This window comes from Pelobates fuscus, chromosome 2, assembly GCF_036172605.1.
Source record: "Pelobates fuscus isolate aPelFus1 chromosome 2, aPelFus1.pri, whole genome shotgun sequence".
Classification (NCBI taxonomy): Eukaryota; Metazoa; Chordata; class Amphibia; order Anura; family Pelobatidae; genus Pelobates; species Pelobates fuscus.
Genome location: NC_086318.1, coordinates 122,954,733 through 122,971,522, shown reverse-complemented (window position 1 = coordinate 122,971,522; position 16,790 = coordinate 122,954,733).

The following is a 16,790-nucleotide window of genomic DNA, read 5'->3' as shown; positions in this document are numbered from 1 at the left end:
AGTGTTATAGGGGATGTAGCGAGAGTGTGTATATGGGCTGTAGTGTGTGTGTATAGGTGACGTAGTGTGTGTAGGGGTTGTAGAGAGGGTGTGTTTAGATAATGTTGTATGTGTTTGCTGACAAGGAATGCAGTGTGTGTGTGTGTGTGTGTGTGTAGGAGGTCTAGTGTGTAAAGGACCCAGAGTGTGTATAGGAGATTGTGTGTGTGTGTGTGTGTGTGTATAGAGGATTAAGAGTGCATATAGGGTAAGGGATCTAGCGTGTATCTGGAGCGTAATGTGTGTAGTGGTGCAGTGTGAGGGGTGCTGTTGTGTGTGTATATATATATATATATATATATATATATATATATTTGGACGTATTGTATGTGTGAGGGGTGCTGTGTGTATGTGTTGTAAGAGGGGTGCTGTGTGTGAGGGTGTTTTTATCTGCCGTCACATTCCAGGTTTCTAATTTTCTTTGTTAACTCACTGAGGGTTATTTTTTATATATATATATATATATATATATATATTTGTGGGGGTGCTGTGTGTATGAGGGTGCTCTGTGTGTGTCCGAGGGTGTGCTGTGTGTGTCTGGGGGTGCCGTGTGCGTCTGGGGGTGCTGTGTGCGTCTGGGGGTGCTGTGTAGGTCTCGGTGCTGTGTGCGTCTGGGTGCTGCGTGTGTCTGGGGGTGTGTGTCTGGGGGTGCTGTGTGTGTCTGGGTGCTGTGTGCGTCTGGGTGCTGTGTGCGTCTGGGGGTGCTGTGTGCGTCTGGGGGTGCTGTGTGCATCTGGGGGTGCTGTGTGTGTCTGGGGGCACGCTGTGTGTGTCTGAGGGTGCTGTGTGTGTTTGGGTGCTTTGTGTATCTGGGGGCGCTTTGTGTGTCTGGGGGCGCTGTGTGTGTCTGGGGGTGCTGTGTGTGTCTGGGGGTGCTGTGTGTGTTTGGGTGCTTTGTGTGTCTGAGGGTGCTGTGTGTGTCTGGGGGTGCTGTGTGTGTCTGGGTGCTGTGTGTGTCTGGGTGCTGTGTGTGTCTGGGGGTGCTGTGTGTGCCTGGGTGCTGTGTGTGTCTGGGTGCTGTGTGTGTCTAGGTGCTGTTTGTGTCTGGTGGTGCTGTGTGTGTCTGGGAGTGCTGTTTGTGTCTGGGAGTGCTGTGTGTGTCTGGGAGTGCTGTGTGTGTCTGGGTGCTGTGTGTGTCTCAGGGTACTGTGTGTGTCGAGGGGTGCTGTGTGTGTTGACGGGTGCTGTGTGTGTCTGAGGGTGCTGTGTGTGTCTGGGTGCTGTGTGTGAATGTATTTTTTATTTAAATTAAAATATATATATTTTTTATTAATAATAAAAAAAAAAGTTATATCCCCCGTTCTGCCTGGGAGTGGGTGCCATGCTTCCTTCCCTGGTGGTCCAGTGGTGAGAGTGAACTCTAACCTGCAGGCTAGAGTTCACTCTCGCGAGATCTGAGCATTGCCGCGGCAAAGCTCAGAATCCCGCGAGAGGACCCGGCGGAGCTGCTGGCTAGAGCTCCGCCGGTCCTCTCCTCCCTCCCTCACTCCCCAGCCAGCGGACGCATTTCAGTGCCTCTGGGCCGGTGAGGGAGATCTTTGATCTCCCCACCGGCCCATGGAGGCACACAGCAGGGCTGGCACTCGGGTAGCGCTGGCCCTGCAGGGGCTGGCAGGGGAGATCCTGTGATCTCCCTGCCAGCCTCAGCCCCACGGCCATCGTGGCCCACCGGGCATTTGCCTGCCTATAGTATACAGAAAGCCAGTGTAAGGATCGACAGAGGGGTGAGGGATGAGAGGAGCGACAGGAGCAAAAAAAATCAGCCATGTGGCAGTATTCATTACAGATTGTAGCGGGGCAGTTCTGCTTCGAGGAAGACCAACTAGGAGAGAATTACAGTAATCCATGCAAGCGATTACCAGAGCATGAACAAGCTCCTTGGCAGCATCTTGCATGAGAAAGAGGAGGATGCAGGCAATGTTTTTTAGGTGGACACGGTTTTAGCAACATAATGGATATGGATATGAGGCGCAAAGGTGAGTCCGGGATCAAAGATAACACCAAGACCACGAGCTTGCAAGGATAGGCTGATACAAGTACCATCAACTTGCAGGGAAAGCGAATGGGGAGTTTCATCATTATGAGGAGGTAAAATAAGAAGCTCTGTTTCAGAGAAATTGAGTTTCAAAAAGCGGGAGGACTTCCAAGCATAGATTGAAGAAAAGCAAGCAGTGACACATTTTAGGACAATGGGATAGAGCCTAGAGGTCAGGGGAGGAGAGAGATATCTGGAATGAAGTTTTTATGGTGCCTAAACTGTCCCTTTAGTTTATTCAGAACTCAGCAGAGGCTCTGTGCAATGCAACAAATATACAATATTTCTGTTTGTTATATCTGTTTGTATGTAACAATATTGTTGTAGGTATTTTTTTTTTTAATTCTTTATTTTTGGTAAGTCGGTGTGGTACATTATACATTTGTTATGATCACATACGCAATACATACAATAAGAAGGTCATCATAAACATTCACTGTGTTGTGTTGCTTTGACCCTGGGAGAGGTAGCTTGCGTACTGACGACTTCGGTTTCATTCGTTCTATATACTTTTTAACCGGTAATACAAACAATTAACAATTTAACTGTTTCCAAGAGAGTTATTATGGTTGCATTTGTTTTCTATCGGTCTACCTTCGCTTCGTAGCCTTGTGCCTTATATTTAGGCTCACTCTCTGGAAAGTCTATGAACTAAGAGATAGTAAAGAGAGAAATAGAAAGAGAGAGAGGGAAAAAAAAAAAAAGTGGGTCCTTCTCGTGGTTAGGTCGGAGTGAAGCATATTTTTCTGGTTCACGTGCTCCTTTTGTCTTAGCCGCTACGTAGCCTCAAGGAGGTTTGTTGGCCCGGCGGGTGCCCCATCGCCATTCCGGGTTTCTGGATCCCATGGCCGTTGTGTGGACCTTAGGGTGTGCGTTGGTCGTGTTGTTGTAGGTATTTTAATTGCATAACATGATGTAGAGATTTTGCATTGCTTCCACAAACTTTTCCCCTTACAGATTTTGTGCAGTATTAAAACATTCCACAAGGTGGCACTGCAGTCTAAATTAAGATTCTTTTTTTCCAATGCACATCTGATAGTGTTCAAAGAATTGTACAAACAGCTCACCATACATCTTAAACTGGTACATTATTTACTTTCGTGTGGTGAATTAACAAATAATATGGTCTTACACTTCTTTAATGCTTGATAATGCAAGACATGTATTAAGAGCTCATGGCACCAGCTTTTTCAAAGTGCTAGCTTTTGGTTGCTAACAAAGTACATTTTATACTAATGATTATTTTTTTATGTATGTTTTCAATAAAAATTTCCATTCTTGTAAAGGTAAGAAATAAAATGAAATGTCTGTATTAATATCATGTTAATTATTATACTCCAAATCATAAGTAAAGTTAACAATTGACTTGGCCAAATAGATATAAAATAAGCAGAAATTACCCCAATTAAAACACTCCTTCTCATAGTTACTTGCTATTTTACTAACAATGACGCAGTAGGAAACCCAAATTGTGTACCTGATGTTATATATTCAGCAAAATGACCATCATTTTAAGGGACACCGCAAATTATATATTTCCATAGAGTAAATCAGATGAATTAACAGGCCTTTAGTGGTATAATATACTAAATTCTCACTTGTTTTTTTTTTACAGATTTTTTTTTCATTTGGGCTATTTTGATTTTACATTTGAAATGTATATTGCCACCACTTTGTTTTGATGTAAAGTTTGCAAGCTTTCAGCTTCACTATACTAACTTCCTTAGTACTTGAAGAAAAGTGATCAACAGAATCTGGTTTTGTTTGTGTTCTAGAAATTAGTGTGTACATTTAATTTTCATATCAGGATACATAGCCAGGACATTTGACTGACATTTTTATTTACCGTACTTATTCTGGACAAGAATAAAAACAAGTTACAGAATAATGACACTAACATTCATAAAACAATAATTAATAATGTTTTTTTTTAATATTTAACATGCTGATATTTATTTCTGTTCTTCTCATATGTGTTCAGGCCTTTCTTAGAATTCCATCAGTTACTTAGTATTTCATCGTCCTCATATTCCCCACAAATTCACATTTAGAGAAAGAGAGAAATACTTCTCTAATTTGCCTCATATATTGTTATATTGTCCACATAGACACGGCACCATTTTACCACCGAGCCATATTGACCAGAAAAGCATAATGTTCTTTCCTTGTCTAATACACACATAGCCCTTATTCACTGCGCTGTGTGTGTGTTTATATGTGTGAGATACTGCGTCACCAGCAACAGACTCTTTGTGTTTAGGTCTGTGCCTCTTTTTTGCTGATGTTTTGACCAGTGGAGATGTTGATGAATAAAAAAGGTGCCATTGTTTGTTTGTTTTCTGGCAACTTTTTCCGCCACTGTCAGAGTGGGGGATTTTCAGAAGCAGTTATGCAGATTTCATATACTTCTTTTTTGTTTAAAGGACCACTCTAGTGCCAGGAAAGCATACTCGTTTTCCTGGCACTAGAGTGCCCTGAGGGTGCCCCCACCCTCAGGGACCCACTCCCGCCCGGCTCTGGAAAGGGGAAAGGGGTAAAAACTTACCTTTTTCCAGCGCTGGGCGGAGAGCTCTCCTCCTGCTCTCCTCCTCCGATCCGCCTCTTCTCCTCCCCGTCGGCTGAATGCGCACGCGCGGCAAGAGCTGCGCGCGCATTCAGCCGGTCACATAGGAAAGCATTCTCAATGCTTTCCTATGGACGCTGGCGTGCTCTCACTGTGAAAATCACAGTGAGAAGCACGCAAGCGCCTCTAGCGGCTGTCAATGAGACAGCCACTAGAGGACATAGGGGGAAGGCTTAACCCATTCACAAACATAGCAGTTTCTCTGAAACTGCTATGTTTATGAAAAAATGGGTTAACCCTAGAAGGACCTGGCACCCAGACCACCTCATTAAGCTGAAGTGGTCTGGGTGCCTAGAGTGGTCCTTTAAGGAGTAAAAAGTTCTTCAAATTGCGATTGCATGTCTCTCCTCCCCCCCCCCCCCCCCCCCTCCTGATATATTACAAAATTGTCCTTTTTTTATATAATCTAACCAATGGTAAAATCATCAGGGAAAAAACTGAACAAAAACCTCTAATAGAAATAAAAAATGATAGAAAGACAGATTGTTTTGACACATTACAGAACAGGAATAAAATCTCTCTAACATATAAAGCAGGGGTCCTCAAACTCCGGCCCCCAGATGTTGCTGAACTACAACTCCCATGATTCTTTGAATTACATAGATAGCCAGAGAATCATTGGAGTTGTAGTTCAGCAACATCTGGGGGGGCCAGAGTTTGAGGACCCCTGATATAAAGGGTATAGTAACAAAATGGAGCATGTTCATAAAACAAATGCAAATCTTTTATAAACCACTTTTTCTCTCTGTTCCAGCAATCCTGATCTCTGCTCTGCTTCTGAACATCTTATTGTGGCACGGGGTCTCCTGCTACAAAGCTCCAAAATGCACTCCCGAGCAGATGTGCCATGTGTTTACTCAAAAAATATCCAAAGTGAATTTAAACTTAAAGCCAAAACTACTTCTAGTTTTGCTACTTTGTTCTAAAGCTTGAAATGTATTTGAATTCACTCTGGTTTCTCACTATAGTAAATAATCCTGATTATGTTGGGGGGACAGGAATATCTCCAAAAATGATGAATATGTGATTTTAACAGTGCAGGGATTGTAGCATTTTCTGTAAATACTGTGCACACGTGGTACCAATTCCATAACTCATCCCCGCTTCTGAATAATTGTTCTCCTTCTGTGAAATTACTTTCCTGTAAGCTCATTTAGCAGAACCATTGTCACATCTTGTCACATCTAATTATTAATGATAACAACTTCACATCTTACTGTTTGTTGAAGGCAGTCTACGGGGGGTATCCAGTGTGGTGCTAAATAAATGGAATGTGCTCTGTATGGTCACTGTAACATCGTCACTTAGACAAGTGCTTTTATTGGGGACACATTACTTTACGTGGTGCCTTTCAATAGGGGTTTCATGCATGTTATGGTACATGCTTATACAGCCTGTCACCTGGATTGCGGTCTTTATTATACCACTAACGGACTATTGCTTCATATAATTTGATTTACACTGTAGGAACATATTGCGGTTAGCTATGGTGCATAATCTGCAATGTTCCTTAGAATTAGGGATTTTGCTAAATATGTAATAATAATAATAATAATAATAATAATGGGTTTCCTAGTCGATCGTTGTGTATGAAATAGCGGGAAATTTTGAATTGGTACTTTGTCATTTAATTGCAGCTTATTATTTTTTTGCGCCATTAAAATGACAACCAAGTGACATTTGAGGGAAATGGTTTAGGAGTTCGGAATATTGGTATAGGGGCTTGGATAGGGAACTAAGTAGCACATAACAGACTTTACTAGAAACATTATGAACACAACATTACCATGCGCAATTAAAAAACAAAAAAACTGCACCATTCTTATGTTCTTATTGTATTGTTCTCTTTATCCTCTACTTTTCTCTTTCTGTTTCTTACTCTCCTTTTTTTTTAATGATAATGTTATTGATAATGTTTATTGATAATATTGATAATTGATAATGTGCAATGCATTATATCTCTCTGGCTGGGCTCTCTCATAGACCTTACAATATGCATCCAAATGATCCTATCATTGTTAGTATGAGCTACTTACTTTTATGCTGTACACGTTTTGTAGTATTGTGTATTTTGCTTTTGATCTCACGTGTTATTTACATGTGATTTCTGTTTTATTTTGGGAAAAAGCAATAAACATTAATTTGCAAAAACAAAAAATAGCTACATAAATACTGAAGATGAAAATTTGAATTTTAAGGTTAGTTCTGACAAATAACATCGTCAATATTGGTTTGATTATTTGGATACTCTGTAGATCAGGGGTGACCTAGAGGTAGATCCCTAGATCTTTTAAAACTATAACTTGCATGATGCTTTGTCATTCTGAAAGTATTTTAAATGAATACAAAGCATCATGGGAGTTGTAGTTCTACAACATCTGGGGATCTAATGTTTGGATTGAATAGATTGCAAGAAATCATTCTTCAATATCACCTAAGGGAAAGGCAAACATTTCCATGTACATATGGAATGGAATATACGAAAATGGAGATGCTTGGTACTATGGTTGGTGGGCTACTGGCCCACATATTGTGTAAGCATGTTAGGAGTTCTAGATCCAGTTGCACAGTTGCAGAAGCTGGTCTACTAGTTCCGATATCTGTTTCCCCATGAGGTCTGTTTGTTAAAGAGCTTTGACTGCAGAACCAACACAAAGCAGCGTGTGATTAATGGGGACAAAGGTATTCTGGGAAATTGTCCCTTGTCGAAATATGTCTCCATTGTTATTCCAGTGTGATAGTCATAGAAAGAAATGACCTGTGACATTGATAATTCAAAGGGGGTCATGACAGCCTTGCTAGTTTCAACTCCTGCAATTACTTACTGTAATCATGAACCACTTACTGTATCTACTCTCACGGAGCAACAATAGGACACATTATTTACTATCAGCCATATTCCAGTTCTGAATAGAAATCCTGGGGTCAGTTTAGTTTTCATTGTTGGGGAAAAACTGATGGGTCTCTATTACGACTGATGTTCTAATCTAAACTATTTTAAGCTCCCTGCACAAAAAAAAAAAAGAGTAATGGGTTTCCTAACTCTAAAATTCCCACCCTCACTTAACCCTATTAGTTACACAGCAGAGAGTACTCACAGAAAAACATACATGAATACATTCTATAAAATGTTTATAATCTTCATATTAGCAGAAAGGACTCTCAATCCAGTCTTTAAACAGAAAATGACAGGTGATCCCAAGGACTACATAGTCTGGGGAAAGCCTGATGTTGTGACCCACCTTGAAAAAAATTCTGCAGAGGTCCCCAGGGCCCCTACTTACAATATAAAGCCTGACATGAAAATTACCTCTGCTTCATTCCATGTGTGGTGAGGTGAGGGGTTAATAACTGTGTGGGACCCACACACGGATACCACCCTCTTCTTCATCCTACTGTGCAACTGGATAACAGGGAAAATATTAACGGTGAGAGATCCCAAAGCCCCTAAACAACATACTAAAGTTCCAGAGGTGCACGGGCCATGATATGCTAATTGTCTGTGATGGAACCACACAAGTCCCCCAAAACCGCTTGGCTCATATACTGTGCCTCCCCCATAAAGAGCCAGGGAATGCCCTATATATGGAAAACTGCTAAATGGACTCGTTTCATACACACATTATCCAGCATTATCAGCTTTCCCCCAATTCTAGCCTGATTAGAAGAATGGTAATCCAGCTAGGTTGAAGAGTAAAAATGAGGCCTATTACTTGTCTTCTGATTCCTGGTAGTCTGATCCCGGCCTGTTATTTCACTTGCGAACCTTCTCTGCCTGCACTGACCTTACCTTCTGCCCAGGGGTCAAGTCCTGGGTAAAAAAGTGCAGGAACTCACCCCAGATCCAGATCCACACCCCGCCCCCCCCCCCTCCCCCTCACCCCCAAAAAATTATATGCATGTATGCAGGGGCTGAGTAAGGGCACGGGGCTGAGGAGGGGGACAGGAGCTGAGGAAGAGGGACAGGAGCTTAGGAGGGTGGGGCATGGGCTGAGGAAGGGGACATGGGCTGAGGAAGGGGACATGGGCTGAGGTAAGAATAGGGGCTGAGGAAGAGGGGCAGGGGCTGAGGAAGAGGGGCAGGGGCTGAGGAAGAGGGACAGGGGCTGAGGAAGAGGGGCAGGGGCTGAGGAAGAGGGGCAGGGGCTGAGGAAGAGGGGCAGGGGCTGAGGAAGAGGGGCAGGGGCTGAGGAAGAGGGGCAGGGGCTGAGGAAGAGGGGCAGGGGCTGAGGAAGAGGGACAGGGGCTGAGGAAGAGGGGCAGGGGCTGAGGAAGAGGGGCAGGGTTGAAGAAGAGGGGCAGGGACTGAGGAGGGGGACAGGGGCTGATGCTCGTATGCAGGGGCTGAGTAAGAGCACTGGGCTGAGTAAGGTGGAAAGGGGCTGAGTAAGGTGGACAGGGGCTGAGTAAGGTGGACAGGGGCTAAGTAAGGTGACAGTGCTGTGGAAAAGGGACAGGAGCTTAGGAGGAGGGGGGCATGGGCTGAGGAAGGGGCCATGGGCTGAGGAGGGGGACAGAGGCTGAGGAGGGGGACAGAGGCTGAGGAGGGGGACAGAGGCTGAGGAGGGGGACAGAGGCTGAGGAGGGGGACAGGGGCTGATGAAGGGAGCAGGGGCTGATGAAGGGAGCAGGGGCTGATGAAGGGGGACAGGGCCTGAGTAAGAAGACAGGGCCTGAGGAGGGAGACAGGGACTGAGGAGGGAGACAGGGACTGAGGAGGGAGACAGGGACTGAGTAACGGGACAGGGCCTTAAATAGGGGGACAGGGACTCGGGAAAGGGACTTAGGAGGGGGACAGGGACTGAGGAGGGAGACAGGGACTGAGGAGGGAGACAGGGACTGAGGAGGGAGACAGGGACTGAGGAGGGAGACAGGGACTGAGGAGGGGGACAGGGACTGAGGAGGGGGACAGGGACTGAGGAGGGGGACAGGGACTGAGGAGGGGGACAGGGACTGAGGAGGGGGACAGGGACTGAGGAGGGGGACAGGGACTGAGGAGGGGGACAGGGACTGAGGAGGGGGACAGGGACTGAGGAGGAGGACAGGGACTGAGGAGGGGGACAGGGACTGAGGAGGGGGGACAGGGCCTTAAATAGGGGGACAGGGACTGGGGAAGGGGACAGGGACTGAGTAAGGGGATAGGGCTTGAGGAGGGGGGCATGGACTGGGGAAAAGGACTAAGGAGGGAGACAGGGACTGAGGAGGGGGGACAGGGCCTTAAATAGGGGGACAGGGACTGGGGAGGGGGACAGGGACTGGGGAGGGGGACAGGGACTGAGGAGGGTGACAGGGACTGAGGAGGGTGACAGGGACTGAGGAGGGGGACAGGGACTGAGGAGGGGGACAGGGACTGAGGAGGGGGACAGGGACTGAGGAGGGGGACAGGGACTGAGGAGGAGGACAGGGACTGAGGAGGGGGACAGGGACTGAGGAGGGGGGACAGGGCCTTAAATAGGGGGACAGGGACTGGGGAAGGGGACAGGGACTGAGTAAGGGGATAGGGCTTGAGGAGGGGGGCATGGACTGGGGAAAAGGACTAAGGAGGGAGACAGGGACTGAGGAGGGGGGACAGGGCCTTAAATAGGGGGACAGGGACTGGGGAGGGGGACAGGGACTGGGGAGGGGGACAGGGACTGAGGAGGGGGACAGGGACTGAGGAGGGGGACAGGGACTGAGGAGGGGGACAGGGACTGAGGAGGGGGACAGGGACTGAGGAGGGGGGACAGGGACTGGGGAGGGGGACAGGGACTGAGTAAGGGGATAGGGCTTGAGGAGGGGGGCATGGACTGGGGAAAAGGACTAAGGAGGGAGACAGGGACTGAGGAGGGGGGACAGGGCCTTAAATAGGGGGACAGGGACTGGGGAGGGGGACAGGGACTGAGTAAGGGGATAGGGCTTGAGGAGGGCGGCATGGACTGGGGAAAAGGACTAAGGAGGGAGACAGGGACTGAGGAGGGGGGACAGGGCCTTAAATAGGGGGACAGGGACTGAGGAGGGGGGACAGGGCCTTAAACAGGGGGACAGGGACTGAGGGTGGGGGGCAGGAACTGAGGAGGGGGGACAGGGCCTTAAATAGGGGGACAGGGACTGAGGAGGGGGGACAGGGCCTTAACTAGGGGGAGAGGGACAGGGACTGAGGAAAGGGATAAAAAAAAACACAAAAAAAAAAACCTAAAGTGCCTTCCCCCCTCCCTGAGGCTTACCTTGGGCCAGGAGGGGTGGGACAGGATCTGGAACCTGCAGCCTGCAGTCTGTGGAGTAAGCCGGCCTCTCCTGATGATGTCAGGAGGAGGGGGCGTGGCTTCCTCTGCTCCCCAGCGGTCCTGTGAGAAGAGCAGAGAAAGTCACGCCCCCTCCTACTGACATCATCAGGAGAGGCTGGACGACTCCACTGACTGCAGGGGGAGAGGTGAGTTTAGAAATCCGAGTCCCCAGTCAGAGGCAGGGGATTCGGATTTGTGCTCCCCCTGCTCTCGCAGCCGCTTGTGCCAGCCCTGGGTCCTGCAGGACTAGTAATGGGAACGGCGTTCCTGCTGTGGAAAAAGTGCAGGAACGCCGTTCCCACGCGTTCCTGCAGGACTCGAGCCCTGCTTCTGCCATTCTCTGCCTGCACTGACCTTACCTTCTGCCGTTCTCTGCCTGCACTGACCTTACCTTCTGTCGTTCTCTGCCTGCACTGACCTAACCTTCTGCCTTTCTCTGCCTGCACTGTCCTTACCTTCTGCCTGACCACATCTTGGGATTCTTCCTGACGGTACACTTCACTATTGGTGTTGTTCTGCGTATTGGGTTTCTCTTGTCCCAATCCCCTGACAGTGTGTGGGCATTGGGCAGTGATAGCCAATGTAATTTATGGCTCTTATCTTAGTAATCCTACTAGTCTGCAGCACTGCCTGCCCACTAATAGCCTTCAGCTTAGTTTCATTTTTATGGATCGGATGGCCTGGCATGGGGTAGATCTTAAGCTGTATCACTTTTTGTCTCTGTTCCAGGTTAGGCCAACATGGTTCTTGGACCAAAGGTTTAAACTGTTTAATCCTGGCTATGCCCTTTCAGTTGGCAACGCATTGTGTGAAATTGGCAACTAGTTGTGTTTAAAGCAGAGAATCGTTTAATATGATAAATATTTAATATCACAAGGAATGCTATTTAGCTATTTATGTTTCACATGCAGTTTACATGACATAGAAATAAAGTAGCACAGGCAGAGCATCCTTAAACATGCACGTACACTATGCACAATTTAATGTCTGTAAAGTTACATAACTGAGCACAATGTGATGGTGTTAAAGTTGCACATACACAGAGGTAACTGGATCCATTAATGTTACACACACCAGTCACGGGGTTGTCATTAGATTTACACACACTGTTCAAATTTAATGTCATTAAAGTCACACACAGAGCTGTATTTTAGGTTACAGTACTGTGTACACACAGTGCTACTTACTGAAGTGAGAATTCAAAGTGAATTACAAATTTAAGGTCAGAGTAGCTGCAAGGAAAGCATTGTTGACTTACAGATTTTTTTTCCAGTTTGGCTATTTTTACCTTAAATTTGAAATTCCCTTTGAATTCACACTTTAGTGAATAACCCACTACAGTGTTTGCAGGGGTTGTCAATAAAGCTACACAATGTGTGCGAGGGTTGTCATTAAAGCTACACACTGTGTGAAAAAGGGATGCAATAAAGTGACACTCACATTGTGTGCAAGGGATATTATAAAAGCTACACACACATATTGTGCAAAATGTAATTTAAATTACACACATAGAACACAAGTTGATGTCATTTTGGTTGTACACACCGAGACAGTGCAATTTGAGGGCATTAGAGATATACACACACTCACTAGCCCCAGGCACAATGTGAAAGCCCATATTTAATAATGTGGACTGGTTCTATCACCACTGATAATGCCCCTTTACATTATATCATTGATGGGTAAGAATGAAGCGTATCCCATAGATGGGTAAGAATGAAGCGTATCCTATAGATGGGTAAGAATGAAGCGTATCCTATAGATGGGTAAGAATGAAGCGTATCCCATAGATGGGTAAGAATGAAGCATATCCTATAGATGGGTAAGAATGAAGCGTATCCTATAGATGGGTAAGAATGAAGCGTATCCTATAGATGGGTAAGAATGAAGCGTATCCCATAGATGGGTAAGAATTAAGCGTATCCCATAGATGGGTAAGAATGAAGCGTATCCCATAGATGGGTAGGAATGAAGCGTATCCCATAGATGTGTAAGAATGAAGCGTATCCCATAGATGTGTAAGAATGAAGCGTATCCTATAGATGTGTAAGAATGAAGCGTATCCTATAGATGTGTAAGAATGAAGTGTATCCTATAGATGTGTAAGAATGAAGTGTATCCTATAGATGGGTAAGAATGAAGCGTATCCCATAGATGGGTAAGAATGAAGCGTATCCCATAGATGTGTAAGAATAAAGAGTATCCCATAGATGGCTATGAATTAAGTGTATTTATCCCCCCTGCTACCACCCTGGCCAATGCCCATTGTGTAATTAACCACAGCGTGTTTCTTTTCAGGGCCGTACATTGTTCAGATATTAAGAGGTTAATATGACTGGACAGATCTATTCCTCAAATTACAGCTTCAATTAAATAGCTGCCCTAATTAGCTGATATAAACTGTTTTCAGATGCAGTCACTTTCCTAATGCTTGCTGCCCACCGATTTGCTTGTTTCACTTTTTTTTCCCCTCTTTCTTTTTTTAAATTAATTTATTTTTTTTTCATTTAAGAATTTCTATTTCTGTTTATTACAAATTCTAAAACAATGACATTTTTCTTAAAAATAAATAAATCTCAAAACAACAAAAAAACTCTCTCTCTTAAGTGAATTTAAACATAAAATGTTTTCTTTTTAGTGTTAGCATGTTTATTTCTGAGTTGGTGCAAGGGTTAAACTATCCCTCTCCCCCATTGTTTAGGTGTGTGTGTGTGCCTGCTTTGCTGTATTATAGGAGCAGTTACCATTCTATGCTGCAGACAGATAAGAGGCGGAGGGTGTAAAGTAACTGCTACTGTGCCAAGCAATGAATATAACACAAACAATGAGATTTGCCCATTTATTACAGTCACTGCATTTGTCTTTAGGCTTATCGGTTTTATCCAAACTTTTGTGGCTCACTTTCCCTTCCCCTGCATTTCCACTGTAGCCCCATATAGCAATGATAAATATCCCTGTTGATCATTTGATTGATTACCTCTCTGAAAGGTCATACAGCCTTGCATTAATTTTCTTTTGCCTAAGGCTGCCATTTCACTTCAACTCCAGCACAAGAGCTCTTGGTATACAGCATCCTGATTTTTAGCCTAACCCCTAAAGACAGCCCCCTTGCTATCAATGTATTCTAAAGGCAAATCTTGCAAAATAAACTCACTGTTTCTAGATGAGAGCCACTCAGTAATGTATTTATTGACACAAACTCCACAAGGTCACTCCAGTCTCCTATGGGGAACTGAGCTTTGTGCCCCCTTTCTCTGGACAGAGAATTCTTTACCAGACAAGCTATTAATTTACCAATGTAACCCGGGTCCTGAACCCAATTAATTTCTAATAATTACAGCCCAAGGGGGGGAGAGATCCATCACAGGGTTCCTCTATATCCCTGCCACTTCATGCCACCAGGGTCAGAATCACTCATAAAATGCATATTTTTTTAAAGTGCTTTTCGAAAAAATGTGAGTTATTGTTTTGGAAAATAATTGGCTAGTTTGGAGGTGGGGGGCTCACTGAGCTCATGGCAGATGAGGGGGGTCCTGGGACTCAATAATGAAAATCTGTTTCTGTTAAAAAAAAAAAAAAAAGTAACAAACGACTACCTGGTTCACAACAAGACTTTAATTTCTTAGCAGCAAAGCTGGAATCTAGCTTTGGGTAAACAGTATAATTGCATTACAATGATCGAATCAATCTTACTGGTAGCTAGGGGAATATAAGCACTGTCTGAATAGCTGCATGCAAAGTTCACTGCACAAATACAAAGGCAGGGAAGGTTTGATAAGGAAGGGTAAACTTAACTCTGTGCTGCTCAAGGTATTTACTAATCTAGGTCAAGAGAGAAGTGCATCTCATACAAGAATAATGGGAGATATCACAGCACCCATTGCTGAGGTTACCTGGGAGGTACAGCCAAGGGGTGTCAGGTCGTTCCCTGGTTTTCCCAGCAGTATATACAGAGATAAGGAATGCACTAAAACAGTATGGTGGGGATTCAACACCTGGCTGATGTCTCTCTGTGCAATATTTACACAGGGGGGAAGGGGGGGGGCAGGGTTAATTTTAGGGAATGCTGTCTGGAGAAGGTACAGGTTTATTATTAAACAAGAACACATTATTATTACATCAACGTGATATACTGGGATATATGGTTATGCGATTTCTATGTGCCATAGCATCTAGAATATGTGTGTAAAATAAAAATACAAAATGACACTTTAATATATATTACAATGTATAGAGAAATAAAGGTAAAGGTTGGATCAAGAATACCTGATACCTGTGTGTTGTATGTATACTGGGGGTATAGATGAGTTATTTATTCCTGCTGTCATACATTGATTAATGTCTGTAGGAATTAATGAATAATTTAAATAAAGTCCCATACAGACACTTGAATTGTGATCAGTGCAGTTCACCCCAGCTGTAGATATACAACATGATTAGGTATATGTACTAGATGGAGTGTACTAAAATAGACTACTGCATATAATAAGATTATTATGGATAGGTACAGCTTCTGGCACACTAACACAATTAGGAACATGTACAGCAGATGTACCATAACATGAACTAGGAATAGGTACAGCAGGTGGTATACTAACATTACCGCAATATAGTGTACTAGCAATCAATAAAAACATGAACAGCAGCAGGTACACTAACGCCATAAAACACGTTCATTGAATTGGCATGTGCAGATTGTCGTATATCTAATATCACCAAGAACATGCACAGCACGGAGTATACTGACATTAGTGGGAAAATACAATATGTTAGTACACTGGTATCATTCGATCAGGGGGAACAACAATTACATCTTTACCAACAGTCCAGGTGCTGAACACCTAGGTATATCTGTGGTATGCTAAAAACACCGTGATGAACATGTACAGCATATCGCTAGAGAGATATGTACAGCATTTGTACCCAAATATCACTATGGAGATATGAACATCATGTATGCACAAATATTACTTGAGAGATGTGTACACCATATGTAGTACACTAACTTCGTTAGGGATACCTCAGTATAGAACACTCTCGTAATAATGTAAATTTTCCTATAGATATGCGTGTGCATCCTTTTCTGATAGTATTGCGTAAAAATAAATCATTATGTATATCGATGAGTATTCCCTATGATAGCAGGTATACTACGCACACAGTGAGAAATTATAATTTGGACACATATAGCCAGGAGTACGTATTAATTAATGACATAGTGCATGGTGTACACTCACATTCTTAGGGACATATAGAGGCATGGGGTACACTCCCACTCATACCGATATATATTACATGGTGTATACTCACACCATTAGGGACATATAGAGGCATGGGCTATACTCCCACCTGTTGGGATATTTATTGCATGGGGTATACTCCCACCAGTAGGGATATTTATTGCATGGGGTATACCAACACCAGTAGGGATATTTATTGCATGGGCTATACTCCCACCTGTAGGGATATTTATTGCATGGGGTATACTCACACCAGTAGGGATATTTATTTCATAGGATACACACCAACTCAGGTATACATATATAATGGGGTACACGCCCACCAATAGATATATATATTGCATGGGGGTACACGTACACCATTAATGACCCATATTGAATGGGGGGTACACGTACATCAGCAATGACCCATATTGCATGGGATACACGTACATCATTAATGACACATATTGCATGGGGGTACACATCAATGACCCATATTGCATGGGATACGCGTACATCATTAATGACACATATTGCATGGGGGTACACGTACATCATTAATGACCCATATTGCATGGGGGTACACGTACATCATTAATGACACATAT